General features: G+C 41.2%; 1 long non-coding RNA gene across 1 annotated transcript in view; it reads right to left on the bottom strand.

Moving 5' to 3' along the window:
- Positions 1 to 343: 343 nt before the first annotated feature.
- Positions 344 to 25314, bottom strand: part of LOC142436383 (uncharacterized) — a 65223-nt gene continuing 40252 nt past the window's right edge. The window contains exons 3-6 of the long non-coding RNA XR_012781920.1: positions 14108 to 14253; positions 8971 to 9082; positions 5143 to 5269; positions 344 to 1171 (exon numbers count right to left, since the gene is read on the bottom strand). This is a non-coding gene — a long non-coding RNA (uncharacterized LOC142436383). The remainder of the gene's footprint in view (positions 1172 to 5142; positions 5270 to 8970; positions 9083 to 14107; positions 14254 to 25314) is intronic.

Here is a 25314-nt window from a genome sequence, read left to right as displayed (position 1 = left end):
TTGCTGATTAATAGTGAGAGCAGTCTTCTGGATAAAGCCTTTTCCACATTCACCACATACATGGGGGTTTTCTCCAGTATGAGTTCGCTGATGAACAGTAACTTTACTCTTTCTGATAAAAGCTTTTCCACATTGACTACACACATGGGGTTTCTCTCCAGTATGAGTTCGCTGATGAACAGTGAGAGCATGCTTCCGAATAAAGGCTTTTCCACATTCACCACATACATGGGGTTTCTCTCCAGTATGGGTTCCCTGATGAACGGTGAGAACATTCTTCGTGAGAAAGGTTTTTCCACATTGACCACATACATAGGATTTCTCACCAGTATGAGTTCGTTGATAAACAGTAAATTTACTCTTCTGGCTAAAGCCTTTGCCATATTCACCACATACATGGGGTTTCTCTCCAGTATGAGTTCGCTGATGAACAGTGAGAAGAGTCTTCCTGATAAAGGCTTTTCCATATTCACCACATATGTGGGGTTTCTCTCCAGTATGAGTTTGCTGATGAGCAGTGAGATCACTCTTCCTAGTGAAGCCTTTCCCACATTCACTGCATACATAGGACATTCCTGCCACATGAGGTTCCTGATGTCCCTTGAGGTATGATACACTGTGAAAATTTTTCCCACATTGCAAGCATTTTCCTAGCTTTTGTCCTTCATGACTTTTTTGATAATGTTCATTGAGTTTGAACATTTTCTTGAATATTTGCCCACACTGACTGCATTCGTAGGTCTTATCTAGTATACCAATAATCTGGTGTTCATAGAACACAGAGTCTTCAATGAAGGTTGTTCCACATTTATCGCCTGTGTGTAGTTTCTCAATTTCATCAGACTCCTGATGCTGAATGCACTGTGACTTCATGAACCTGGGTGGTTCACACTCAGGGAATTTCATTTCAGTATTAAATTGCTCTTGTTCACTGTGGAGAAAAGTTTTCTCATCTTCTGTATTTTGTTGCTTCTGTTCTGATTTAATTCCAGAATGATTAAATCTGATTTTACATTTTTTTCATGTAATCCAAACATCTCATAAGTTTCCTTTGGAGGAAAATTATTTTTATGCTGAGAATATGTATTACATTTGTAGCACCATTCCATTCTGTCAATGCATCTTTCACATTGCAAGTGCTCAAGCAAATGATCATCATCTTTCTGGATTTCTATAAAAGAACACAACATTGACTCTTTTAAATATCTTGGTTTTCAATGGACCCCATAAAATACACATTGATATAAAGTAGATCTTTAGTGACAACCCTCTTTTATGACTATAAATAAAACACTATGCTTAATGTTTATTGCCCATTGGACGAAATACAATCATGTAAACAATTCAAATGGTAAAAATAGTTACTATAGAAATCAGGTTGGATATGAAAGTGATAAATGGACACAGGTTTGATATTTGCTTAAAGAGGTACATGAATACATACAACAAACATAACAGAAGGAAGACATGAGACCAATAGACCACAGGAGTGATATGACTTGCTAATTCCATTTGGTAGAGGTTAAATGTATTCATTTAATCAATCTTTACTGAAAGACAACTAAGTGCTAGATAAAGTTGGGAATGCGAAACATGGCGAATATTCTACTTGGGAGAAAACCATTTTTACAGGTATATATGAAAGGGATTATGGTACAGAAACACATTCCTTATGTTTGTGGAGCCTGTATTTTAGCTCACAGCACTCCTCTTACAGTGCTGTCCTGTGGTGGCGTGCAGGTTGCTGTGATGCCAGAAGCACTGCCACCCAGTGTTTCAAATACAAGCAGGACCACCCATGGTGCACAGGTCTTAGTGGATTCTCCAGAAATAGGGACTGGGAGGAAGATCTGGTGATCGACTTCTGGAACATGAACCCCTCAGGTTTAATGGCAATGAAATAACACTGAACAAGTACTAAATCCTCAAAGTACAGTCAACCATAATGATGTAGATGGAGGAAAAGCTTTGGGGACCTTCAGTGCTTGACATGGCATGACTGAAAATGAGAAAAAATAGCTGCTAATATCCTCTTACTAGAGGATGGAAAATGGCATACATGCAATATTGTCATGAAAAATTGCAAGTTGTCAAAACAAAATGGAATGGTAAAAATTGATAGTGTATGCATTATTCAACTTTAATAGACTGGTACTGGCTATTTTTAATTAGATAATCAAGTGGTTTATAAGGCTGAGATCGACAAATTCAAGAAGATTGGCATCATATTCATTATCCAAAAGCACACTGCAATATCTTCCCTGATGTATAATTTTGTCAGTGGTAGGCTAATATTCATATGCCTGCAAGCAAGACCAGTTAGTACAAGTGTTATTCAGTTTTGTGCACCAATTAAAGCAAACATAGAAGCATTCACAAAGTTGGAGAAGAGTCCCAGTCACATACTCTTAGTTAAATATCATCGCCACACTATCCTTTCATTGTAGTGCCACCTTAATGATACCTCATACAAGCGCATGGCTAATTACTATCTGCCAGCAGCTTTAACGACAAGAGCAGACATGTTGTTGTTATTGTTCTCCCCGCTCAGGAGACAATTACTCCACTCCACCTACCCTCAGCACTGGTCTTAAGTTGCTCATCCAATTATTTCAGGGATCCCGAGGCTAAAGATCCTGCCTACCTTGTTAGGTAGCTAGGTGTCTGCCTGTGTTTGTGTGGGAGGCGGGGGAGCTGCATGCCCTGAGATTATATAAATTGGTGAAAGAATGCAAAGCCTTTTTATTTCTGCCCTTCAATTACACACCAGTCCTTTAGGACCCATCCAGTGGGCATTTAAGAGAGAAAGAGATAATTGATTCCTTAAGTGACAGCAACAAAGGGAACCTGATTGCTTTCAAAGCTAGGCATCTTTCAGCTGAGAAGCAAGAAGTCAGGCACCTGTAGCAGCTGTATACTAACATCTTCCTGGAGGGCAGTTGGGGGGAAATCTCTGTCTGGAGATTGCTCATTAGCAGTTCTAGCTTTGGGACTTGTGGGGGTTTTCTTCCAACACTAGAACTGGTCTTCCAAGCCCTGTGGTCAGGAGTACAGATATAAGGCTGCTGCTCACACTTTCATCCAGGTTCTGTTTACCACCACAATAATGAAATTGAGGGGAGAAGGGATAAAGGAGAGCTGATATCAAGGAATTAAAGAAGAAAAAGTGTTCAAACTGTGGTAGCTATTGTACAGGACTGCTCCATGTAACTGAACTATGGGAAGTTATGATATCTATAAGAGCTCCCAATAAAATATTTAAAAATATATATTGAAATTTTCACATGAATTTTTCAGCCTGACATTGATCAACCAAACAATCATACACACTGATAAGTGTAAAATTTGGGGAAAGTAGCAGTAGTTGGAAAATGTGACCTTAGTAACAGAAATGACACACAGGTTCACTGATAACATTTTGAGACTAATGATGAATTCATAGCAAATTCCTTATTAAACACCAGAAATGGAAACTACACATATGGATTTTCCGGAATGGAACAAATGAAAATCAAATCAACCACATCTACAGAAAGAAATGGTGGAGAAGCTTATAAGTCAAAACACGCCCAGGGGTTAACTGTGGAACAGATCATAAATTGCTCAAATCCAAGTAGAAGCTAGCCAAAGTAGCTAGAGCACAGCTTAGAGACTATGTAAAGAATAAACATGAGGAATAAAAGTCTGACTGAAGACTAATGACAGAGACCAGATGAGATGTGGGATGACATGAAAGGCAACTTACACATGGAAACCAAAAGGCTACTCAAGAGACAGAAAAGAAAAGAGAGCAATATTGAATGTACTATGCATTGTTTGAATAACAGCAATAAAACCTATTGGAATATACTGCAAAAATGTTCTTTAGAAGCAGCAACAGTCATCTTTCGTGTATTGGACCTGTTAAGAAGGGGTGGGCCTAAGGAAGGGACACTACATAGTAAGAAATATATAGCAGACATTGCTTAATTAAAAAAAAAACATGCCCTTTCCACTTACAAAAATTATTGGAGGAACAGACAACTTAAAAAAATCTTACAGGTAGAAAAAAATGTAAGGTACAGTGCTAAAGTATACTTTAAGCTGATAATTTTCTTGCTAGGAAGATGATTTTAGATACCTGGAAACAACAGAAGTCATAAATATATTTCACCAAAAGGAGTAAAATATGGGGAAATATGTCTGTTAAAGAATTCCAACAGAGAAGGCAAATTGACCATCTCTCTAAGAAAACAGAAAGAACTGACATCACCTGCATGAAGAAAACTTTAAAGGAACAGGACACCAAATGAGAATATGGACACCAAATCTTTAGAGAAACTCCAAGGGGGGAAGCTAAGGAAGCACAAAGGAGACCCGTTTATGGTGGGAGCTCAAGATGCAAGATGGTGCTGCATACTGCAAATGGATATCCATTCTTACTCAGTAGGGGAGGAATGTGCTGTATTCAGAGGACAGTTACTAATTCAGAGTTCTCTGTTTGGAGAGAAGCGTGCAAGACAGATTTTCATAGTAAAGTGGAAACATAAAAGAAGGGAAAATTTCAGAATGTTAAAGAAAATTATGGAAGCAAACACACTTAGTGTAAAACAAGAAAATGGAAATCTAATCTCATAAGAGCTACAGGTGTACTTCCCTCAACATCTTGGACAAGTGAACTCTCACATACAAAGTAGCACACACTTTTATGCATTTTCTGACACCTTTCATAGATATGAGGCCTTCTCCCTGTTCAATCAACTACCCCAGCCAATTCCCCTTAAGGTGTTTTGACCATGCATCTGAGAAAATTCCACTATAGCTTGCTTCTAATACCAAACACAGTTCTCTTGTTCCAATTGAGAGAAAGCTTCTGGGGTGACAATTAGATAACCTGTTTAAGGGAAATTACAGAATCTTGGACACACCAAAATTAACGTAAAGTTTGTAAAGACTGCAGTTTTGTATTTCTAGAAAAATAATGTTCAAAGGAACAAAGTAAATAGCATTATTTCAAGGGTAGAAGACCTAACCCACTAACCTAGGATCAGAAAATGCAATGAGAATCTACCTCTTTGAGAATACCACAAACACCGCAAAGTTTTTAACATATAAGACAGGAAAAGCCAGTGACGAGGTCAATGACTTGAGAATTCTCCTCACCAATGGAAACCAGGTTGTGATAGTTCTCCAACATCACATCCTGATATAGGGTTTTCTGAGCAGAGTTCAGGAGCTACAATTCCTTCCGGGTGAACTTTACAGCCACATCGTTGAATGTCAGTGGTTCCTGTAGTAAGAGGGGTCTACTTAATGAAGTATTTTCCATTTGAAGATTTTAAAAAAATATATCTTACAGTAAAAAAAAGGAAAACAATAATAAAAACTATTGTGGTAGTTCATTCCATAATGCGTCATTAACTGAGGACTTGGTACAAAATATTTTACCTTATTTCTACATTCACGACCATCAGCCGAGAAAACTAGCCCTAATTTTAGAAAGATCTCCAGTGTTCTGAGAAATAAATGTTTTCAAATACATTCTCCAGGTCAAATACAGTGCCCCCACAATAGCTAGCTCCACATTAAGGAGCAGGCTTAAAGGAGCTCCCATAGTAGAGGAATCATTTCTGTACCTGGCTACTTCACTATGCCTGAAGGTTATCTGTATATCTGAGCAATCAGGTTCTAGAGCCAGCCCAACATAAATGTAGCAAACACCTGGGGAGGGCACAGGGCCGGTTTGAAGTCAACTAACACTAGGTCAAGATGGTAACTCAGCATCTTGCTTGTTTAGAATTTTACCCGCTTATGATATGACCCATTAACTATGTACATGCTAACTGCATGACACGAACGCCTTATGGAAAGACCTGTAAGCTCCATTATATATACCCACTGGAAAATATATTCACTCTCTCAGGCCTGACATGGGAAGAGAGCCCCTGTGTCCAGCTGTCTGCTCTCTGTCTTTTAATATTTTCACAATTGCAATGTCACTCCTGAGGATCACTTTTGGAGTGTTGGGGACCCCAGTGCCTGAAAATAATGCACCCACTCTTAACATTAGAATTTTGAGTTCCAGTGACATTATCTGAATGTTCTAGAAATAGCTCAGCTTTATAATCACACAAGGTAGATAAAGACCTATTTGTTATTAAATGGCATTAGGGTTTCTACCAGCATCACCATTATTAGAGGCTCGGTACCTTCAGTGGCAATAAGTACTGGGAACAGTGCAGATGGGGGAGGTCAAACATACCTCAACTCTCCAACACTTTTTGTCAACTCTAAAACAAGTCAATCCTTCCACACCACTCTGTCTCACTTCTGGGTTTGATAATCTGTTGCTGTGGTCACACAACACTCAATAGATCAAAGTGGTCTATTAATGAACAAGGTACAACTCGGGATCAGGAACAAGAAGCTATAAGTCAGAACCAAGATCAGAATGTTCATAGACATTATCTCCCTTACTGAGTGCAGAACAACTTTCTAAGCTCTTAAAGGCCACCTTAGGACAAGCTCCTCTTGACAACCTTAGGACAAATTCTCCTCAGCCACCTTTGGAGTGAATTATCTTAACTTTAATTGCAAGGTCCTCTTGAACTTGCCATCTTTCACCACATGCTCTCCAAGGCGCCCCCAGCCTAATTCTGCTGGGTGGATCTCTGGAGCCTTCCTAATCTTGCCTAGGCAGGGAAGATGCTGGGTTGGCCCAAGAAGCCATCTTATTAAGAGGGAGAGAGAGAACTGCCTGCAGGCATGGTTTGAGAGGAGACAGTGAGGCATTATCCTGTCATCTGAGCTGTTGATTTGGGTTTATTAGCCCCTGCAGCCACACAGTTCAGAATGAACCCATGGATTAAGGATTTGCAGCTTCCAAAAAATTAATGTGGCATTTCCTTGAATGGCAACTATGAGCTGCCTGTGTGACCTGACTTGAGAGCTTCCTCCACTCTATGAGCCATTAGCTTGCTGTCTGACCTTCCAATTTGGGTTCCTCAGCCCCTGCAACCTATTAGCTGACGAGATTCAACAACTTCTCTTTGTGAGGCAGTGGACTGTGGTCTGACCTGATGATCTGGTTCATCAGCGTTTATAAACAAATCAATGAGGAAAACCCTACAGACTGATTCCTGACCTTTATATAGATCTGGAACTCACCAGCTTCCACATCTTGAAGAGCGATTTATTTACTTGTTGACTTTTGAGTTTTGTGAGATGTTGCTGAGCAAATCATGGACCATCTTGAACCTCTACCACATAGGGATGGGTCTACTGCTGCTCCTGCAAAATGAACTGTACTATTCATGGGTCAAGAGCTGCACCAATGGAGACAATGACCAGGGCAGAAGGGACAGAGTGACAGAGCCAATGGTGTCAGGTCCAGAAAGGGCTTTTCAGCCAAGAAAGTGGGACAGGCAGGCAAGATCAAGAAGAGGATATCCAAAAGTAGTTGAGAGGACCATATAAAGATGGAACTAAGAAATGAGCCTATCTTTAGAAGGAAAAATGTCTGATAGGGGCCAGGGAAAACAGGCCTTCCCTGAAGAAGAGCAAATGTGCCTACATGGTTCTTTAATATGAAAGTCAATGTGTAGCCTACTAATTCTGATACCAAATTATACTCTGTTACTGAGTAAAACTTGTACCTGTGACTCTGGACTGTAATTAGTCCATGGCCACTGCAAAAAAAAAAAAGAATAAGCTGAGTAGGAGAGGAGTGTGGCAAAGATACTGGTGTCAGACTGGAAAACCATTGGAGGGTACAGGTCTGTCTAAGCTCTGCCTCATATGAATCAGAGCTGATGTTGACAGTTAATTCTCTCTCCTGCATCTCTAGTTAGAGGAGGTGAGATGCTGTCTCATTTTTAAACCACTAATGCAACAAGACCCATTTTAGATGCATTGATGAGAATGCTGCTGTGTGGGAGAGTATTTAACATATCACCTTCAGAAATAAGCATTAAAGAAAGTTACTCAAACAAAAATCCCATGGACTACTGAACTCTCCTAAAGAAGTGATTTTATTTCTCCTTAAAAACCATGTATAGCATATAATTTGAAAGATATGCTGGCCATAGAATAATAAATTATGAGCTGGAAGATAATGTTATCCAAAGAATCCTCAGTGCTATATTATGTTCAATGTCAATAGTTTATTGTTAATCCTATGATCAATATATTCCTAATCTTCTCCAGCCAAATGTTGAAATCAGAGTAAAAGTTTAGCTCTAAGTTCTACTATTTCAAATTTCTGCTTTTCCAATGAACTGAATCAGTATTATACAGGCTCCTACAATTCCAGTAGAAAATACAGAAAAGGATAAAACACATCAGAAGCACCTGAGCCTTGGCCATTTTCTTTGGTCCTTAGGACACTACAGGCAACTGGGATGCTCTGTCTTATCTGGATCAGCTCTAATGATGCTCACAAATTTCAATCTCTCGTGAGGAAATCCCAAAAGTAATAATACAAGGCACTCTTCCTCCTTCCTCTAAGCTGCTGGTGATGCACCATCGGCAGGCTGATGGGAGAATACAGTGTAACACATAACCAATAGGTCCAGGTGCTGTTACTGTTCTTTCCTTCTTCTAAACACCCAAAGTCCCCAATACTGTTAACGGTGCCCTTACTGAGTAATGGGAAACATGCTTATACCATGAGCAATAAAATCTAAAACTCATAATGTTCACACATGTGAATAAAAGATTATTTTATAACAAATAGAGATTGGGCAATCAAATATAAATATAAAAAAATAAACAAAGAGTTGGATCCCTACCCCACAGCATACAAACTACCAATTCCTTGCTGTGTGACTCTCAAAGAGAATGACAAATCAATGAACCTTTAAGATGATTATGTTAATTAAAGCATCTGGAAACATTTTACATGGGATATATAAAGAGCTATTATAAACTAAAGATTATTTTATAGGAGAACTATAAATTGTAAAATAACTTTAGAAACACTTTTAAACTCACCATCAAGTAGAGTTAGACATATAAGCTGCAGATAGGACACAGGAGAACTGCTGTACAGAGCTTCCAAGATTCTAAAGCCATGACAGGATGCTAATGGGTGTGTACCTCTGACCTTGAGGATAGAAGTCCAACACTTAACACATGTCAAAAACAAGGCTCCATAATAAACATTTATATGACATTTATTAGATTGAAATTTATATCTATACATATATAAATTACATATAAATGTAAATGAAGAAGTATATATCCCCCAATAATGAGTGCACTTTTGAATCCCAATATAGATAATGTTTTTAATATACCATTATTTGTAGTACCTAATGCAGTTAGATCAGTGGTTCTCCACCTATGGGTTGAGACCCTTTTGGGGGTTGAAGGACCCTTTCACAGGGGTTGCCTGATTCATAACAGTAGTAAACTTACTGTCATGAAGTAGCAACAAAAGTAGTTTTATGGTTGGAGCTTCACCACAACATGAGGAACTGCATTAAAGGGTCGCAGCATTAGGAAGGTTGAGAATCACTGAGTCAGACAGGTGGTCTATACAAGTACACAGTCTAGCTATGCCCCCTTAACTTCCTCCAAATTATTTACCTGGGTTTGTCGCCTGCCAATGTGAACGAGGAAAAGTTGTCCCTCATAGTGGTTACTGTCAGGCTGCTAATTGCAAGGTCAGCAATTGGAAACCACCAATTTCTCCTCGAAAGCATGAGTGACATGGCTTTTTACTCCGTTATAAAGTTACAGTCTCATATAAGACAATCGGGCAGCTTGGCCAACAATACATTGGTCCCGTTGTGCCTTGTGGTTATGTAAATAAACTGTCTGAAACCTAACCTACAGATTAGTTACTTTGGAATTCATGTTACAACTAATTGAGTTATTTCAGAGACAGAAATTGGGATCTCACTACCAACAAAAAAGAAGAACCAGGGGGACTTCCGGCAAGATGGCGAAGGAGTAACAAACACCAGAGGAACTCCACAGAATTCAAGCTAGGAGAGTTACTTAGAGATAACTGAACACTGCTGGAATGCAGGAGGAGCATCATAAAGACAAGTAGGCACAGACCCATGGGGTTTTGAGGGGCTGGGGGCTTTTGGTTTACTTCAGTGGAGGCCGGCTGGGGCTTGACCTTTGCCCCGCCACTGTCTCTGCCAGAGCCAGGACCATTTGGAGCCTGTAGGGCTGCTTGGTCTCAACACAGCCACAGTTTGCCACCACCTGCCTTGGGGCAGGCACTAGACCTTTGCATCTCCTCTCTGTCACCCTATCAGTCTTGGAGGGCTGTGCAGCAGCCTTTTCTCAACACAGCCACAGCATGCTGCTACCACCTCCGAACAAGGATTAAACCCTTGCAGCTCCTCTGGCCTGGATAAGGGCTCAGCTACATTGTTGCTTTCTATCCATCTCTTCACTATATTCCCCCTCCCCCGCCCCTCATGGGCACATTTGGCTTGCTTTTTAACTTTTTTTTCTCCTCTTTTCCTCTTTCTTGGTCTCTCACACTCTACTGCTAACCTCCAGACCACTCCCTTAGCTTAGGGCATTTACACCTGAGCCACACGCAGCTGGGTGAGCTCCACCCTGTGTAGTTAGCAGGCTGGAAAAATCCCTGCTGGCCCCCAACAGGGGATACTCTGCTCAACTTCTGACTGGGGAACTCCTTCCAGCCTTTGTGCCTGTGGGGCATAAGGCAGCTCGGCCAACACTCCTCAACAAAAGTTACTGCAGGAGCCTCTGCCCAACCTCTGCAACACCAAAGCAGGCAACCCTTCTGGGTCACTCCCCCGAGAGGGAAGCCACAGGAGGACAAAGTGGTAGGTTAATTCCATAGTGAAATAAGCTATAGGCAGTTCAAAGTCTCCCAGAGAGAGCCAGTGCTCTTCGACTCCCTGGAAAATGGCACCTGGCTCATCTAAAACAACGCAACACAAGCAGCCATCAGCCCCAAAAACCTCAACAAAAAAAGGAGAGGAACAAAAGGCAAAGCCAGAAGATGTCCTGAACATAATGCATGCATAGAGGAAGCAGACATTGAGCTGCCACAGAAAGAAATTTTCAGAATGTTACTTGGAGTCAGGGGATATGAGGGAAACAATACAGAAAAATGATGAAATGATAGAAAAGGTAAAAACCATAAATCAAAGAGAAATACAGGAGCTTAGGGAGGAGATAACAAAAACCAGTAGCACACTCATGGACCTCGACAAGCAACTGGAAGAATCAGAGGCCCGCATCAGTGACTTGGAGGACAGCCAAGCAGACTTCAACAAACGAGAACAAAAATCTAATAAGATCATCAGAGAAGCTGAAGAAAACTTAAGAACTAAGTCTGATGCTATGAAGCGGTACATCATTAGAATTATTGGCTTACTGGAGGAAGACACAACAAAGAAGTCATCTGCAACAGTAGTGAGAGAATTCTTGGAGGAAAGCTTCCCCAGCTTAGTGAATTAAAACAAGGCAACCATTCAGGAAGCTGAAAGAATCCCAGCAAGACTGGATCCCAAGAAGAAGTCATCAAGGCACATAATAGTTAAATTATCCAACTTTGAGGAAAAGGAGAAAATCATGAGAGCAGCTAGGGGAAAACAAGCAATCATATATAAAGGTTCCCAAATAAGAATATGATCAGACCTATCAGCAGAAACTATGAAGAAGAGAGAGTGGAGTAACATTTTCAAAAAATTGAAGGAAAACAATGCAAACCCAAGAATACGCTACCAAGCCAAATTATCAATCAAGATAGATGGAGAAGAGTCATTACATTGCACGCTCATCTCGATAATATGATCACTGAAGACAGATTTGTGCATAAGCAAATGTGGTGAAGAAAGTTGATGGTGCTCAGCTATCAAAAGATATAGCATCTGGGATCTTAATGGCTTGAAGGTAAAAAAGCGGCCATCTAGCTCAGAAGCAACAAAGCCCACATGGAAGAAGCATACCAGCCTGTGCAATCACAAGGTATCAAGGGATCAGGTATCAGGCATCATCAGAACAAAAAATCTTACCATAGTGAATCAGCGGGGGAGTGTGGAGTGGAGACCCAAAGCCCATTTGTAGGCCACTGGACATTCCCTTACAGAAGGGTCTTGGGGAGGCGATGAAACAGTCAGGGTGTGATGTAGCAACGATGAAAAATATAACTTTGATCAAGTTTCTGGGTGCTTCCTCTCCCCCTCCAACTGTCATGGTCTGAATCCTGACTTGCAGGTCTGACTAGACCAGGGGATGTACACTGGTGCAGATGGGAACTGAAAATGCAGGGAAGCCATGGCAGATAATCCCCTCAGGACTGGTGGTGTGAGTGGTGATATTTGAAGGGCACAGTGAGGTTGGGTTGGAAAAGTGGAACCTATTTCAAGAATCTACATGTGACCTCCTCCCTGGGGGACATACAACAGAAAAATGGGACACAGAAATATATGACAAAATAACAATTTATAAATTATCAAGGGTTCATGAGGGAGGAGGGAGTGAGGAGGGAGAAGAAAAATTGAGGACCTGAAGCCAGGGGCTTGGGTGGAGAGCAAATGTTTTGAGAATGATGAGGGCAACGAATGTAAAAATGTGCTTTACACAATTGATATATGTATGGATTGTATTAGGAGTTGTATGAGTCCCTAATAAAATGACTTTAAAAAAAAAAGAACCAGGAGTAGGGGCCTTTAGATCCCAGATTCTTTCACAGAAATTCTTCAATCCAGCAGACAGGCAGCTGTGACACAAGAGTGGACATGAAGGGAAGAAGCAGCAACAGAGACATGGTGGCAGCAGAACCAAGAGCCTGAGACAGAGCAGTGGCATTCCCAGACCACAGAACAAGAGAGCTAAGTGCCTTTGGGCAGGAGGTTAGAGGTGAAATAGGGGTACATTTGAGTTCTTATCTGGGGAACTAGATTTGCCAACCCACATAGAGCTAAGTGTGTCTGGTATAAGGCTAAGGTGCAGAGAGAGAATTTATCCGCAGAACTAAGAGAACTTTGTAATTTTTGTACATTTAGGACAGAAGCCAGGGGGTTGTAGGGCCTGACCTCACCTGCAGGTACGGCTGTCAAGATGCTGTCCCAGAGAACTGTACCTTGAGGCACTGATGATGCTAAATTGTGTGTTAGGGTGGAAAAGTGACTTCTTTGTCAAACATAATTTGAGGAGAGCATTTATTGAACTTTAAGAGACAACAAAAGATACGCACACACATCATATGGATAAGGGAGGCCATTAGCAGTTCAAATGCAACTGAGGATTCAGAGTCGGGACCCTAGATAAATAGGACACAGAACAAAAGGCCATGTCACAGATCATGATTGGTGGCAAAGCAATACATCAGATACAGGTGGGACTGCAGCAGCAGGAATGGGACCATAATTGGGACATGCACATTATTAGATAGAAAGACTTAAAAGATTGGTCCAGGGCCTTCAAACTGAGGCAATCAAGGCCAGACTCATAACAATGGCCCCTGTGCTGTCCTCGCTTAGGTGAGCTCCATCAAGGATACATCTAGGCAGGCCCTTGGAGGGGGATGGATGGAGAGGAGTGCAGGCAATCTATTTTGTAAGGCATTTTCCGCAAGGGTAAGATGATCTACATTCTTGGCTAATTATCAAAAGGAATTCAATGGAGGCTTAATCAAACTGGGGAGGCAGCAAATGGACAGAGTTGTCACTGTCATCAGCAATGCAAACCTTAAACCCAACTCAGTGCCACAGAGTGGATTCTGGTTACAGTGACCCTTTAAAGGGAGGTGGAATGGCCCCTTGTGGATTTCGGAGACTATAACTCTTACCAAGATTGGAAACCTTGTTTTTCTCCTCAGGGGTGACTTGTAATTCTGAACTGCTGACCTTGCAGTTAGCAGTCCAATCTGTAACCACTATGCCACCCGCCTTTTGCAAATTGGAGTGCTCACAATTTAAGTTCTAATACAATTATACATGGTTACATTATCAGCAAATTCTATCATTCCGGGAGATGCGCAAATTGCTCGGACCCCGACCAATGGGGCAGCCTGGGTTCTTGTACACTGGTGTTTCCTGGGTTCAGACCCCAGAAAGCTCAGATCCCTCCTGCTTCCCCTCAAACTCCTCTGCCCAGTGCTGACCCCAGGAACCCCAGGGATGCTCACCCTGCTTGGAGTCAGGTGAATGGATTTGGTTCACGACCCAGTCAGAAGTTGAAGTCCTTCCTTGTCATGCTTCAATGTGCAAGACACTAGTACCAGATTTCTAGCTCCCTAGACTGGACTGTATTTCTCTGTGGCAAATCTTTGTTCTGAAACAGAAGAGGAGGCAATGTTGAAAAAGGCATATCACTTTCTTGGCCTGTACTTCTTGCGCTAAATAGTGACCACCCCCACCACCTGGGATCAAAATCCTGCTCAAAGCTGAGGGTTTGCATTAAACAAGGGTCCACTCTATCTTTGCAGAGCAATTTTACTAATTTCCCAAATATCATGATCAACTTTGGATCCACAAAGTGGAAGTACTTAAGGCCTCAAATTTCTCAAGCTCCATTGAAGGTAAATATCTTCTTTTCACCAGCAATCTAACTGAAGAACGGAATATTTTATGAAGAATGTTCTTTAAAAGCCCATAACGGAACCTCAGACCAAAACCCTTGACATATCTGGTGAAAGTGATCAAGCTGAATCACGCTCATATCTGCCACTCCAACTCAGGCTGAGCTTCTCATTAAGTAAAACCTACTCCAATTCCCTTGCATCCTGGGTATTCTTTACAATATCTATTGTGTGAAGAAATCCCTATGGTTGGGTAGCCCATTTATGCACAATAGTGTAGTAACTAGAGAAAGTTTTTGTACAGGTGGACAACAAGAGACAGAGCGACACCAATAGCACATCCTAGAGGTACCTTGGCCAAGATAGAGATATTCTAAACAAGAAAACAAGCCAGGGGAATCCTTATTTGCTACTCTCTTAAGCTCTTGTGTTTACAGTTGTCCGATTTTAAAGCCTTTGGGAAAGACTGCAGCTTACAGTCATGGAATGGCAAGGGGTCATGGTAAGAGCCAAGGTGAGGGAAGATGCTTAAAAATGCAAGATGTATCCAGAAAAGAGATGACTGATCAAACCATTTTGTCATCTTGACCTAAATTCTGGATTCCAAGCTTTCTAGGTAATGCTGACTGATGGCAAACAACACACACTGTAGTAGTGGGCTTATTGGCTTGGGTTCAAGGATGTCCCATCCATAGTCTCAGGTGTGAGTGACGATTTGTCCCGTCAAGAGGGGTGTAAATCATTTATCACTCTAGAGGATCCAGCCAGAGCAAGTGATCTATGAGAGTCGAGTGGGTTTCAGGATGTTCAGAAAGTTTACAATCAACTGAATCACAATTCAATTCCATGAGAAACTTCAAGGCTAACTGTAAGACAGATTAAAGTTGAAGATTCTGGCAGCTAGACAGGAGAGTATTCACGCAATATGAATAGACGCTTTATTCTTTTTGTCTAAGTTCACGTTATTGGGTGAAACATAACAATAATTGTCAGAGTAACCTTATTAATATTTTCTATGAGACCAGTAATAACCTGTAAACAAGGTCAGATAATGATACTTCAAGAAAACTGTAGAGCAATATTGATAATGGATCTACATGAAAAAGTTCTTGAAAACATTGGGAATAGAGTCAGAAAACACATGAAAATAATTACACATGATAATTAAGTAGAATCTATCCTAGAGTTGATTTAATATAAGAAAATGAGCACTGTAATATATACCAATTAATGTAAAAAAGAATTAATAATCTAAATAGACACAAAACTTACTAAACAAAGTCAAAGACTTTTCATGCTAAGGAAAAATAACTCTACAAATCTAACATAAAACAAATATAGTTCAAAATGTTAATATGCTAATATACATTCCTAAAAAGAAAAAGTCATACTTGAAAAAACATCACCCCACGTCAGAAAAAGGACAACCATAAATGTCCACTTTTACCAGTGATATTAAAAATTGACTGTATGTTCTAACTAGAGCTACCAGGTTCACTTTTTTTTAAGGAAGAGGCTTCCAAAAAGACATAAAAATTCCTTTAATCATAATTTAATTATCACATCCATAAAATATTCACGATATGCCATGAATAGCTAATAAATGCTAAAACATTGTAGGCTACATTTAAACACGCTGAAATAACTCTTGGTACTTAACTCCCTAACTATTAATTGTTAATCAGAAGTGGAAGGGGAAGGTGGGGGGAGAAAGAGGGAACCTATCACAATGATCTACGTATAACTCCCTCCCCAGGGGGATAGACAACAGAAAAGTGGGTGAAGGAAGACATAGGGCAGTGTAAGAGATGAACAAATAATACTTTACAAATTATCAAGGGTTCATGAGGAGGGGGGAATAAAAATGAGAAGCTGACAGCAAGGGCTCAAGTAGAAAGAAAATGCTTTGAGAATGAGTATGCCAACAAATGTACTAATGTGCTTGACACAATGGATGGAGGTGTGGATTATGATAAGAGTTCTACAAGACCCAATAAAGTGATTTAATAAAAAAAGAAATACAGCATGATCAAAATTATAGCATTTATCTTACAGAAAAGGAAGTACAAATGTATTCAGATTAAAACCCTGAAACAGGGAATTTGTTTCCACCCATTCTGTGATGAAAGCATGAATTTAGAGTCCTGTAGTTTTCTGTAGTGTTGAAGGTCCTCATATACTGATGAATTAATAAACTAAACCAAGGCATTCGTGTGCACATATAATATTAGAGTGACTATATAGACACACATATATGTATGTGATACACACACATATATGTATGTGATACACACACATGTATCAAGCTGGACAACAGATAGGATTGATGCTCACCCAAAAACTGAAGTTTGGGGACTTGAACACACTGAGCCATGGATGCTCTAGGTAGCATTGGACCCATGAGCTTCAGTTGGACTGGGCTGGGATGTTCTCTTGATGAAAAGCTCTCTCTTATGCATATGTCAGTGTCTATAGTTTTATTTTTCTAGAGAACCCAGCCTAAGGCAGATCCCCATCACATTAGTGTCATATGAGGGCGAAAAGGTGTACCTGACATGCTGCTCTTGGAGAAAAACACATCACAAGGAAAGTGTGAAAAGATAATCAACAATTCCCTGACACTGAGCCAGTCCTATGCTCCTCTAGGTCTGTGGAATTTTGGTGGAAGAAAATCTATTTATAACAAAAATATCAGAGGGGCCAGCCCCAATCCCAACTAAGAGGACAGCTGCCCCTTCCCCCAGAAGAATTTACTTCAGAGGACAACACTGAAGCTACAGCTCAGGGAAAGGGACATGTCTGATCAGAGCACACGGGAGAAAATGAAGGGGGAGGAAGAGAGAGTGGAGCACACATCCTGGCCCACCAAGCTTTGAGGACAATATGCCTGCTCTGAGCAGCCCATGCAAAAAGAAGCACTATGGCTGCCCCGACTATGAGTCATGACATCCCTCACTGACCTATAGCCCTATAGGGGACAACACTGGAGACAGTTTGGGAATTGCATCCGATCTGACCCCACCACACCCAGGCAAAACACTAAGGGTGTTGTGCAACAGAACAGCAAGGGAAGTAGAGCAAGGAAGTCCCAAGAGTACCAAAATTAGACTCGGGGGCCAGGGCGTGGCACCCCATCAGACTCCACAGAAAAGCACTCCTAAAGGTCAACATAGAGACCTCTAACTTTTTACAGGCTTTTCTCTTTTTTCCCTTTTTTTCTTGTTGCTGTTGTTTTGTTTTCTTTTGTCATTTTGTTTTGCTCTTTTGTGTGTATGTGTGCTTGTGTGTGTGTATGTGTGTGTGTGTGTGTGTGTGTGTGTGTGTGTGTGCATATTATATCTGCACTTCTAACTAGATAATATAGGCCAGATAAACAATCTGGAGGAGAAAGCAACAGGATCCATGGTTGGGGCGGGGAGCATGACATGGGAGAAGGGGAGGTGGGGGAAAGAAAGTGGTGTTAACCAACCCAGGGAAAAGGGAACAATCAATAAGTGATCCAAAATAGTGGGAAACAGAAAGATTTCTCCAAGTCATCTCCCCCAAATATATGTTAGACTAAGGACACTGCTCACAATTAATGGTAAATAATTGTCAAGTTACCTCCCTGAAGGCAATCAGCTGTCAGAGGACTGTCTAGTCCCACCACATATAGGGCCCATCCCTGCTGTTAAGGACAATGGGATACTTCCCCCTAAAGGCTTCAATTTAGACCCTGCAAGGTGGGTTTACAGTACACCTTACTGATAATGATTTCTACAGTGAACCAGAGAACAGGTCAAACCTGCTCAGTGACATCCAAAGTTAGGCTGCCATGCTGAATCTCGGGTCTGCCCATCTTGTCACATGCACACCCTTACTCCCTCCTCTTCCAACAGCATATGAACCCCTACAGCATCCCACTCCCATTACTATATTACCTATAGCACAACACTTTCCTGTGATGGATTTCTTCACCTGTAATTAGGGGGCCTGAACATCCCCAGATGATATAAAAGCCTTGGTTAGCAATAAATATTTCTCTCCCCATGTGGACCACCAAGTGAGGCTGAGGTGAACATGCAACTATGAAATGTGTCTGACTCCATTATTTCAATCTCTCTTCTATCTCTCATGCTCCCTATGACTTTACTATAATCTTTATTTATTATCACTGTACAATTGCACCAACCGACCCGCTGTGATGTGTTAGGGTCTGGCCTTTCCCCTGACACAAAATAAGTGGCAAGGAGGGTGTAAGATGCCTGGTAGGGATTGATCAAGGCAATGTAACTGAGAAGAATTACTGAAACCCTGAAATTACTGAACTACAGACAGAGCATGATAGTGGGACAAGAGGAAAGTAAAAGGAAATAGAGGAAAGAACTAGGAGACAAAGAGCATTTACAGAAGTCTAAATACAAGCATGTGCATATGTAAATATATTTATATTAGGGTGGGGAAATAGATCTAGGTGCATATATTAATAGGTTTAGTATTACGGTATCAGATGGACATTGGGCCTCCATGCAAGTGCTCCCTCAATGCAAGAACACTTTGTTCTATTACCTGGCATTCCACGATGCTCACCTTCCTAAGATGATAGCTGAAGCCAACTGTGTGCAAAGAAAATGTGAAGAAAACTGATGGAGCCCAGCTACCAAAAGATATAGCATATGGGATCTTAAAGGGTTGAAGGTAAACAAGTGGCCATCTAGCTTAGAAGCAAGAAAGCCCACATGGAAAAAGCACACAACCTATGGATTGATTACAAGGTGTCGATGGGATCAGTATCGGGCATATTGTGAATGAAGGGGAGTGAAGATTGGGGATCCAAAGCCCGTCTGTCAGCAACTGGACAGCCCCTTACAGAAGGATCATAGGGAAGAGACAAGCCAGTCAGGGTACAGTGTAGAAACAATGAAAATACAACTTTCCTCTACTTCCTAAATGCTCCTCCTCCCCTCCACTATCATGAACCTAATTCTCTTACAAATCCAGCTAGACCAGAGGATGCACACTGGTACAGATAGGAACCTGAAACATAGGGAATCTGGGACAGAAGATGCCTTCAGGACCAGTGGTGAGAGTGGTGCTATCATGAGGGTGAAAGGAAGGTGGGGCAGAAAGGGGGGACCCATTACAAGGATCTACATAAAACCCCCTCCCTGGGGGATGGACAACAGAAAAGTGGGTGAAGGGAGACATCGGACAGTGTAAGGATGAAAAAATAATAATTTATAAATTATCAAGGGTTCATGATGGAGAGGCAGTGAGCAGGGAGGGGGGAAATTGAGGAGCTGATACCAAGGGCTCAAGTAGAAAGCAAATGTTTTGAGGATGATGAGGTAACACATGTACAACTGTGCTTGACACACAATGGATAAATAGATAATAAATAGATAAAGCTATCATGTTAACCTTGAAAAAACACAGAGCTCTTACAAGGCACAATGCACACATAGCCTCTCTGCACCAAAGGTCAACACTCACATTTATAACACGTAAGGAAACTTAGTAGACTCATAGTCACACTTGATATAAGAAATCAGTATAACACTAAGAGCCTTATATTCATGGGGAAACATGACATCATGCTCCTGAGAGGAAAGTACTACACTTGTTTATATAACAAAGTATTCCCATTACTCAGCTCACATACTGCAATAGCATCACTGAGTATGAAACATACACAAATATACATATACACACGCACGCACACATCTTTCCGTTTTTAATGAAAATATTCATACCTACTGAGGCCAGGTTTCTAAAAGTTTCCATCATCCCGTGTCTCTATAGTTTCCTCTCAGAAAGGTCCAGCAATGCCCATTCTTCCTCGGAGAAATTCAGAGCCACCTCCTCAACAGCCACAGTGTCCTAAAACATCCCGTATATTCTGGCTTGGCAAGGTACCATGCATTCCACTATGTGAAAGGATGAAGAAGACAGTCCTGGGGAAACAGAGACTTCACATGGGCATTAGACACAGGGGTCTTGCTCTAAGGATTTCCATCAGGGTTTAGCTAACCCACTTCACCCACTAGATCAGCTGTTCTGAACCTGTGGGTTGCAACTCCTTTGGGGGTTGAACAACCCTCTCAAAGGGTTCTCCCGTTCATAACAGTAGCAAAATTACAGTAATGAAAATAATTTTTTGGTTGGGGGGTGAGCACACATGAGGAACTGTATTAAAGGGTTGCAGCATTAGGAAGGTTGAGAACCACTGCACTAGACACACTCCCTCACTAATTACATGTTATCCCAAGGACTGCATGCTTCTAGCATAATGAGTTTATCTCTGTACAGTTTGTCTGTGACCAACTGCAGCCTTATTTCTATCTAGCTGTTTCAGAATAGAGAACAGTCAGAACACATAAATCAGATGAATGATCAAAAATAAAAGCCTCGATTCCAAATTCATATCCTCTCTTCCATTGGAGGGAGGATTGAAATTAGAATATTTATCAGAACAGGAAGCACAGGGTGAAAGGAAGATGACAACTAGGAAACACTGCAGAATTTGTGCTTCTCCCTGTCGCCCCTCCTTAGCCATTGGAGAGCTGCTGGTATGAACTAACAAAGTAGGGACCCAAAGCCCTGGAGTCATGGTATCCTCTTGGAGAATTCTACGTGATCAAGAGCTGACGTGTTACCTGGTGATAGAGATGATTATTTGGGGAATTATGAAATTTTCTATAGAGTGTCTATGTTACTCGCCTACTTTCCAGTCACTCTGCAGTTGCACGCTTGTGTATTTTGTATTTTCAATGAGATAGGACAAGCTATTGAAAAGGGAAACCGGGCAAGAGTGAAAGGTAACAATAGAATATAGATACCCTCTGTACACTGGTACAGATAGGAACATGGAAACAAGGAATCCAAGGTGGATGATCCATTCAGGTCCAGTGGTGAGAGTGGCGATACCAGGAGGATGGAGGGAGGGTGGGGTGGAAAGAGCGAACTGATTACAAGGATCTACATATAACCTCCTCCCTGGGGGATTGACAACAGAAAAGTGGGTGAAGAGACATTTTGGACAGTATAAGATATGACAAAATAATAATTTATAAGTTATCAAGGGTTCATAAGGGAGGGGGTAGTGGGGAGGGAGGGGCAAAAATGAGGAGCTGATGCCAGGGGCTTAAGTGAAGTGCAAATGCTTTGAGATTGATAATGGAAATGAATGTGCAAATGTGCTTTACACAATTGATGTATGGATTGTGATGAGTTGTAATATAATGATTAAAAAAAAGAATATATGCAGATATCTTGAAAATTTTCCCACTGAGACAAAGCTACTGTCATGTAATTATTATGGACTGCTCCCCTCAAAAAATACTGGATACGCACATCAATACACACTAAGCTCATAGGATATACTGACAAAAGATCACAATATATTCAGTATCATAATAGCATGTCCTTTTTGCTGATTGGGAAAATGTACTTAGGTTCCAATTTTCTTATAAGTTGACTGAACTTCAGTGCATTTCAATGTTAAACTGTTAGGATACTAGGACTTACATACCAGGCTTTGAGATGTTTTTCACATTTTAGATTTTTAAAGATTTTTTCACATTTGCAGATCATGGAAGGATGACTAGCTGAACATGATGACCACTAGCATTCTCTCAGCTGTGGGACTGGCCTCCATGACTTGTCATACTTTTGTTCCCGCATCTTTTCAGGAGAGACCAGTCCCTGGAGAAGGACATGGTGCTTGGTGAGGGAGAGAGAGGCAAAGAAGAGAAAGGCCTTCACCAACATGGATCGACACAGGGGCTGTCGCAATGGCTCCAACGTGGGAACATGTGAGGATGGTGCAGGACAGGGCAGTGTGTCGCGCTGTTACATAGAGGGCTTTAGGGGCTGGAATGGACACGAAGCCACCTAACAACAACATAGAAAAGGTTGCACTTTATGCTAAGATTTCACAGCATGGCCAACTAGCTATGGCATAAAGTCGCATGAGCTGTCACGGTCACTCCACAATTCTGCTACAACAGTGTAACCTAGTGTCGATCCAATAAGCCTTTCAAAATCTCATCCATAGCAGTGCATCGGGTGCCGGGTTTTAAAGCCTTCCCATTCCTTCATGATGAACCAAAACCAAATGGACTGCGGTCAAGTACATTTTAACTCATTTTGACCATAAAACAGGGAGTGGAACTGCTCGCTAGTGTTTCCAAGTCTGTAAATCTTCACGGGCCCACGCAGCCTCCTTGGCCTCCCTTGATGGGCCTGGAATGCTGGAGCCACAAAGGGTCTGGCCAGCGGCATCGATTAAACCAGTGAACCACTAGGGCCTCTTTCACACAACATGTTCATGATAAAACACTGCATTTATTCAGCAACCACGATTCTGAGGCAATTTCCAAAAAGATTTGGCCACATTGGCTCATTTAGTCCTCTTGTCACTCACTTTTAAGCAGATGTTGCTCCCAATGGGATAGAGCTGAAGTCACCAACATTACTCACAATTTCAGTATTGCTCAAATGAAAACTTGTTGAACCAGGTCAGCATGCAGGTCCATGTGTGTACAACTAAATGCCTGGCAATTACATTTCTGTTCATATGCCCAGAGCTTTTTATTCTGTCAGTCATCAGTTACAGAGATGATCTGGATCTTCTGTGTAGTACAAAGAGGAGACGAAGAAAACAATCTATTCAATTCAGATAACTGGAACGCATTGTCCTGGAAAAGCCAGGACCCTCAGACAATACTGCTTACCTCAGGGCCGTACAACTGGCTCTTGCATATAAGAAATTATTAGATTGATTGAGCAAATAAAAAACCATTGAGCAAATCAGAACAAAACCAGACCAATGTGTTCTGAGAGGGCACACCATTCCAAAACCAACAGTTCAACCCTGGACACATGAGGTGGCTATGAGTTGAAAACACTCCACAGTAAATAACAAGAACAAAAGCACAAGGCCAAATGATAATAACTCGTATGAGAAATGCAACAGAGGTGGAGTCTAAGCATTAACACATACATATTTACATTTCGTGAGCTAGTGTAGGGAGAAATAAAATGATCACTTTAGGAAACACTAGCCAGAGAACCCTGGCATGATAAGGAAATTCTAACAACATGGGAAGGTTCTGTGATGAATTTGCAAATGCTCAGTTCGATTTCCGTTTCTCAAACATACAGGCTAAGGAGTCAAAGAGCACCCAGGTCTTCAGGGGCCGGAGAGGGAAGCTCCATGGTCAGCCACTAAATGAAAAGCTCGTTAGCAATAAGCATTCATGGAACTTCCCACACTGGAAAATAAGTGGAGCATGAAGAAGCACCAGCAAGAAAGTAAAACAAAAGAGGCAATAGTTAAAAGAAATGCAAATGAGGACGTTCAGGTTTATGACCAATATGTGAAGAGCTCAAAGTCACCATTCCAGTCTCAGAGATAAAAGCTGACCATGTTGAAGTCAGAGTACGGAGGTCACAGGGCATGTTTTTCTTTCTGGTGTACATTTTTTAAAAAAATTACTGTCATTGAGTCAATTCTGACTCAAAGCATCCCCACAGAGCAGAGTAGAACAGGGCCTGCGCGTTTCTGAAACTGCAACTCTTTAAGGGAGTAGAAAGCCTCATCTTCTACTGTGGACCAGTGAGCGGTTTTGAATGGCTGAACATGTGGGTACCAACCCAACGCATAGCACACTACATCACCATGGGTGCACAGTGTTGTAATAAATTGGAGAAAACTAGATGGTAACTAACAACAAGAAAAGCATACTTTTAAATGCCTCTAATTAATTACTCTAGTTAGGACCCAGAGCAAACATCTGTCCTCAATACAGAGGGGCGGTGAAAACAGGTACTCTCTCAGCTGATTTCATTGTGAAATCATTCTGTGTACCTGCCTATGGGGCCCTTTTGTTTACAAGTGGTTTTCCTTATCTGCCCTTAGTAGTCTAATCAATTGCGTTCATTGAAAACAGTGATTTGAAGGATGTGATGGGATTAACTAATGGGTAGTCCAAAAGAGTTTGTTCCTAGAGGAGAAAATACCAGACCACAGGGTATTAGGAAGAAATGTACTTGCTATGTTTTAAGGATAGTCAAAGCCCAGGTTGAACAAATACATTTTTATAAGGATAAAGGAAGTCAGAAAGGTGTGTCGTTGGGATTTCAATGAAGAAATGCAAAAAGATTGAAATCAATAAAAAAGTAGCATGTTCCAAAATTTCATACCATTGTGTGCTCACTTTCCCTATAAGATCACTAAAGACAAATGGGGGATGAACAACAGAAAAGTGGGTGAAGGGAGACATCGGACACAGTGGATGGATGTATGGATAGTGATAAGAGTTGTCTGAGCCCAACGTAAATGATTAAAAAAAATAGCATGTTCCAAAAAACTCTCCTCCACTAATATATCAGTTCCCAAAGCTGTCAACAAAAAATATTTTATTTTTTGCACTTCACAAGAGTCCACAAAAAATGTGAATCAAATTGCATTTAGCCTCAAATAGCTAATAAGGGGTCAAGAACAAGGGTTGGCATTGTCCGCACATAACTCCCTGCCACCACATCTGGTCCAACTCACAGCAGAGCTATCACAGAGCAGAACTCCCTGTAGGACTCCCACGCCTGCACATCTTTAGTGGAGCAGGCAGACTCATCTTCTCTGCACATTTCTGGTGAGTGTGCACAGCTGCCCTTGCAGTCAGCAGCCCAATATTTAACCCACTGGACAAAAGGACTCCTTTGTTCACGTGTCCCACATACAATAAAGTATCATTACAGGAACTCATGAAAGACCTACAGAAAAAGAAAAGCAGCTCCAGAAAGGCCCACCAATTTGTAAGGGAAGCTAATTC

This window comes from Tenrec ecaudatus, unplaced genomic scaffold (genome assembly GCF_050624435.1).
Source record: "Tenrec ecaudatus isolate mTenEca1 unplaced genomic scaffold, mTenEca1.hap1 Scaffold_251, whole genome shotgun sequence".
Taxonomy (NCBI): Eukaryota; Metazoa; Chordata; class Mammalia; order Afrosoricida; family Tenrecidae; genus Tenrec; species Tenrec ecaudatus.
The sequence above is the reverse complement of the archived record's forward strand: the minus strand, read 5'-3'. Positions and strand labels throughout refer to the sequence as shown.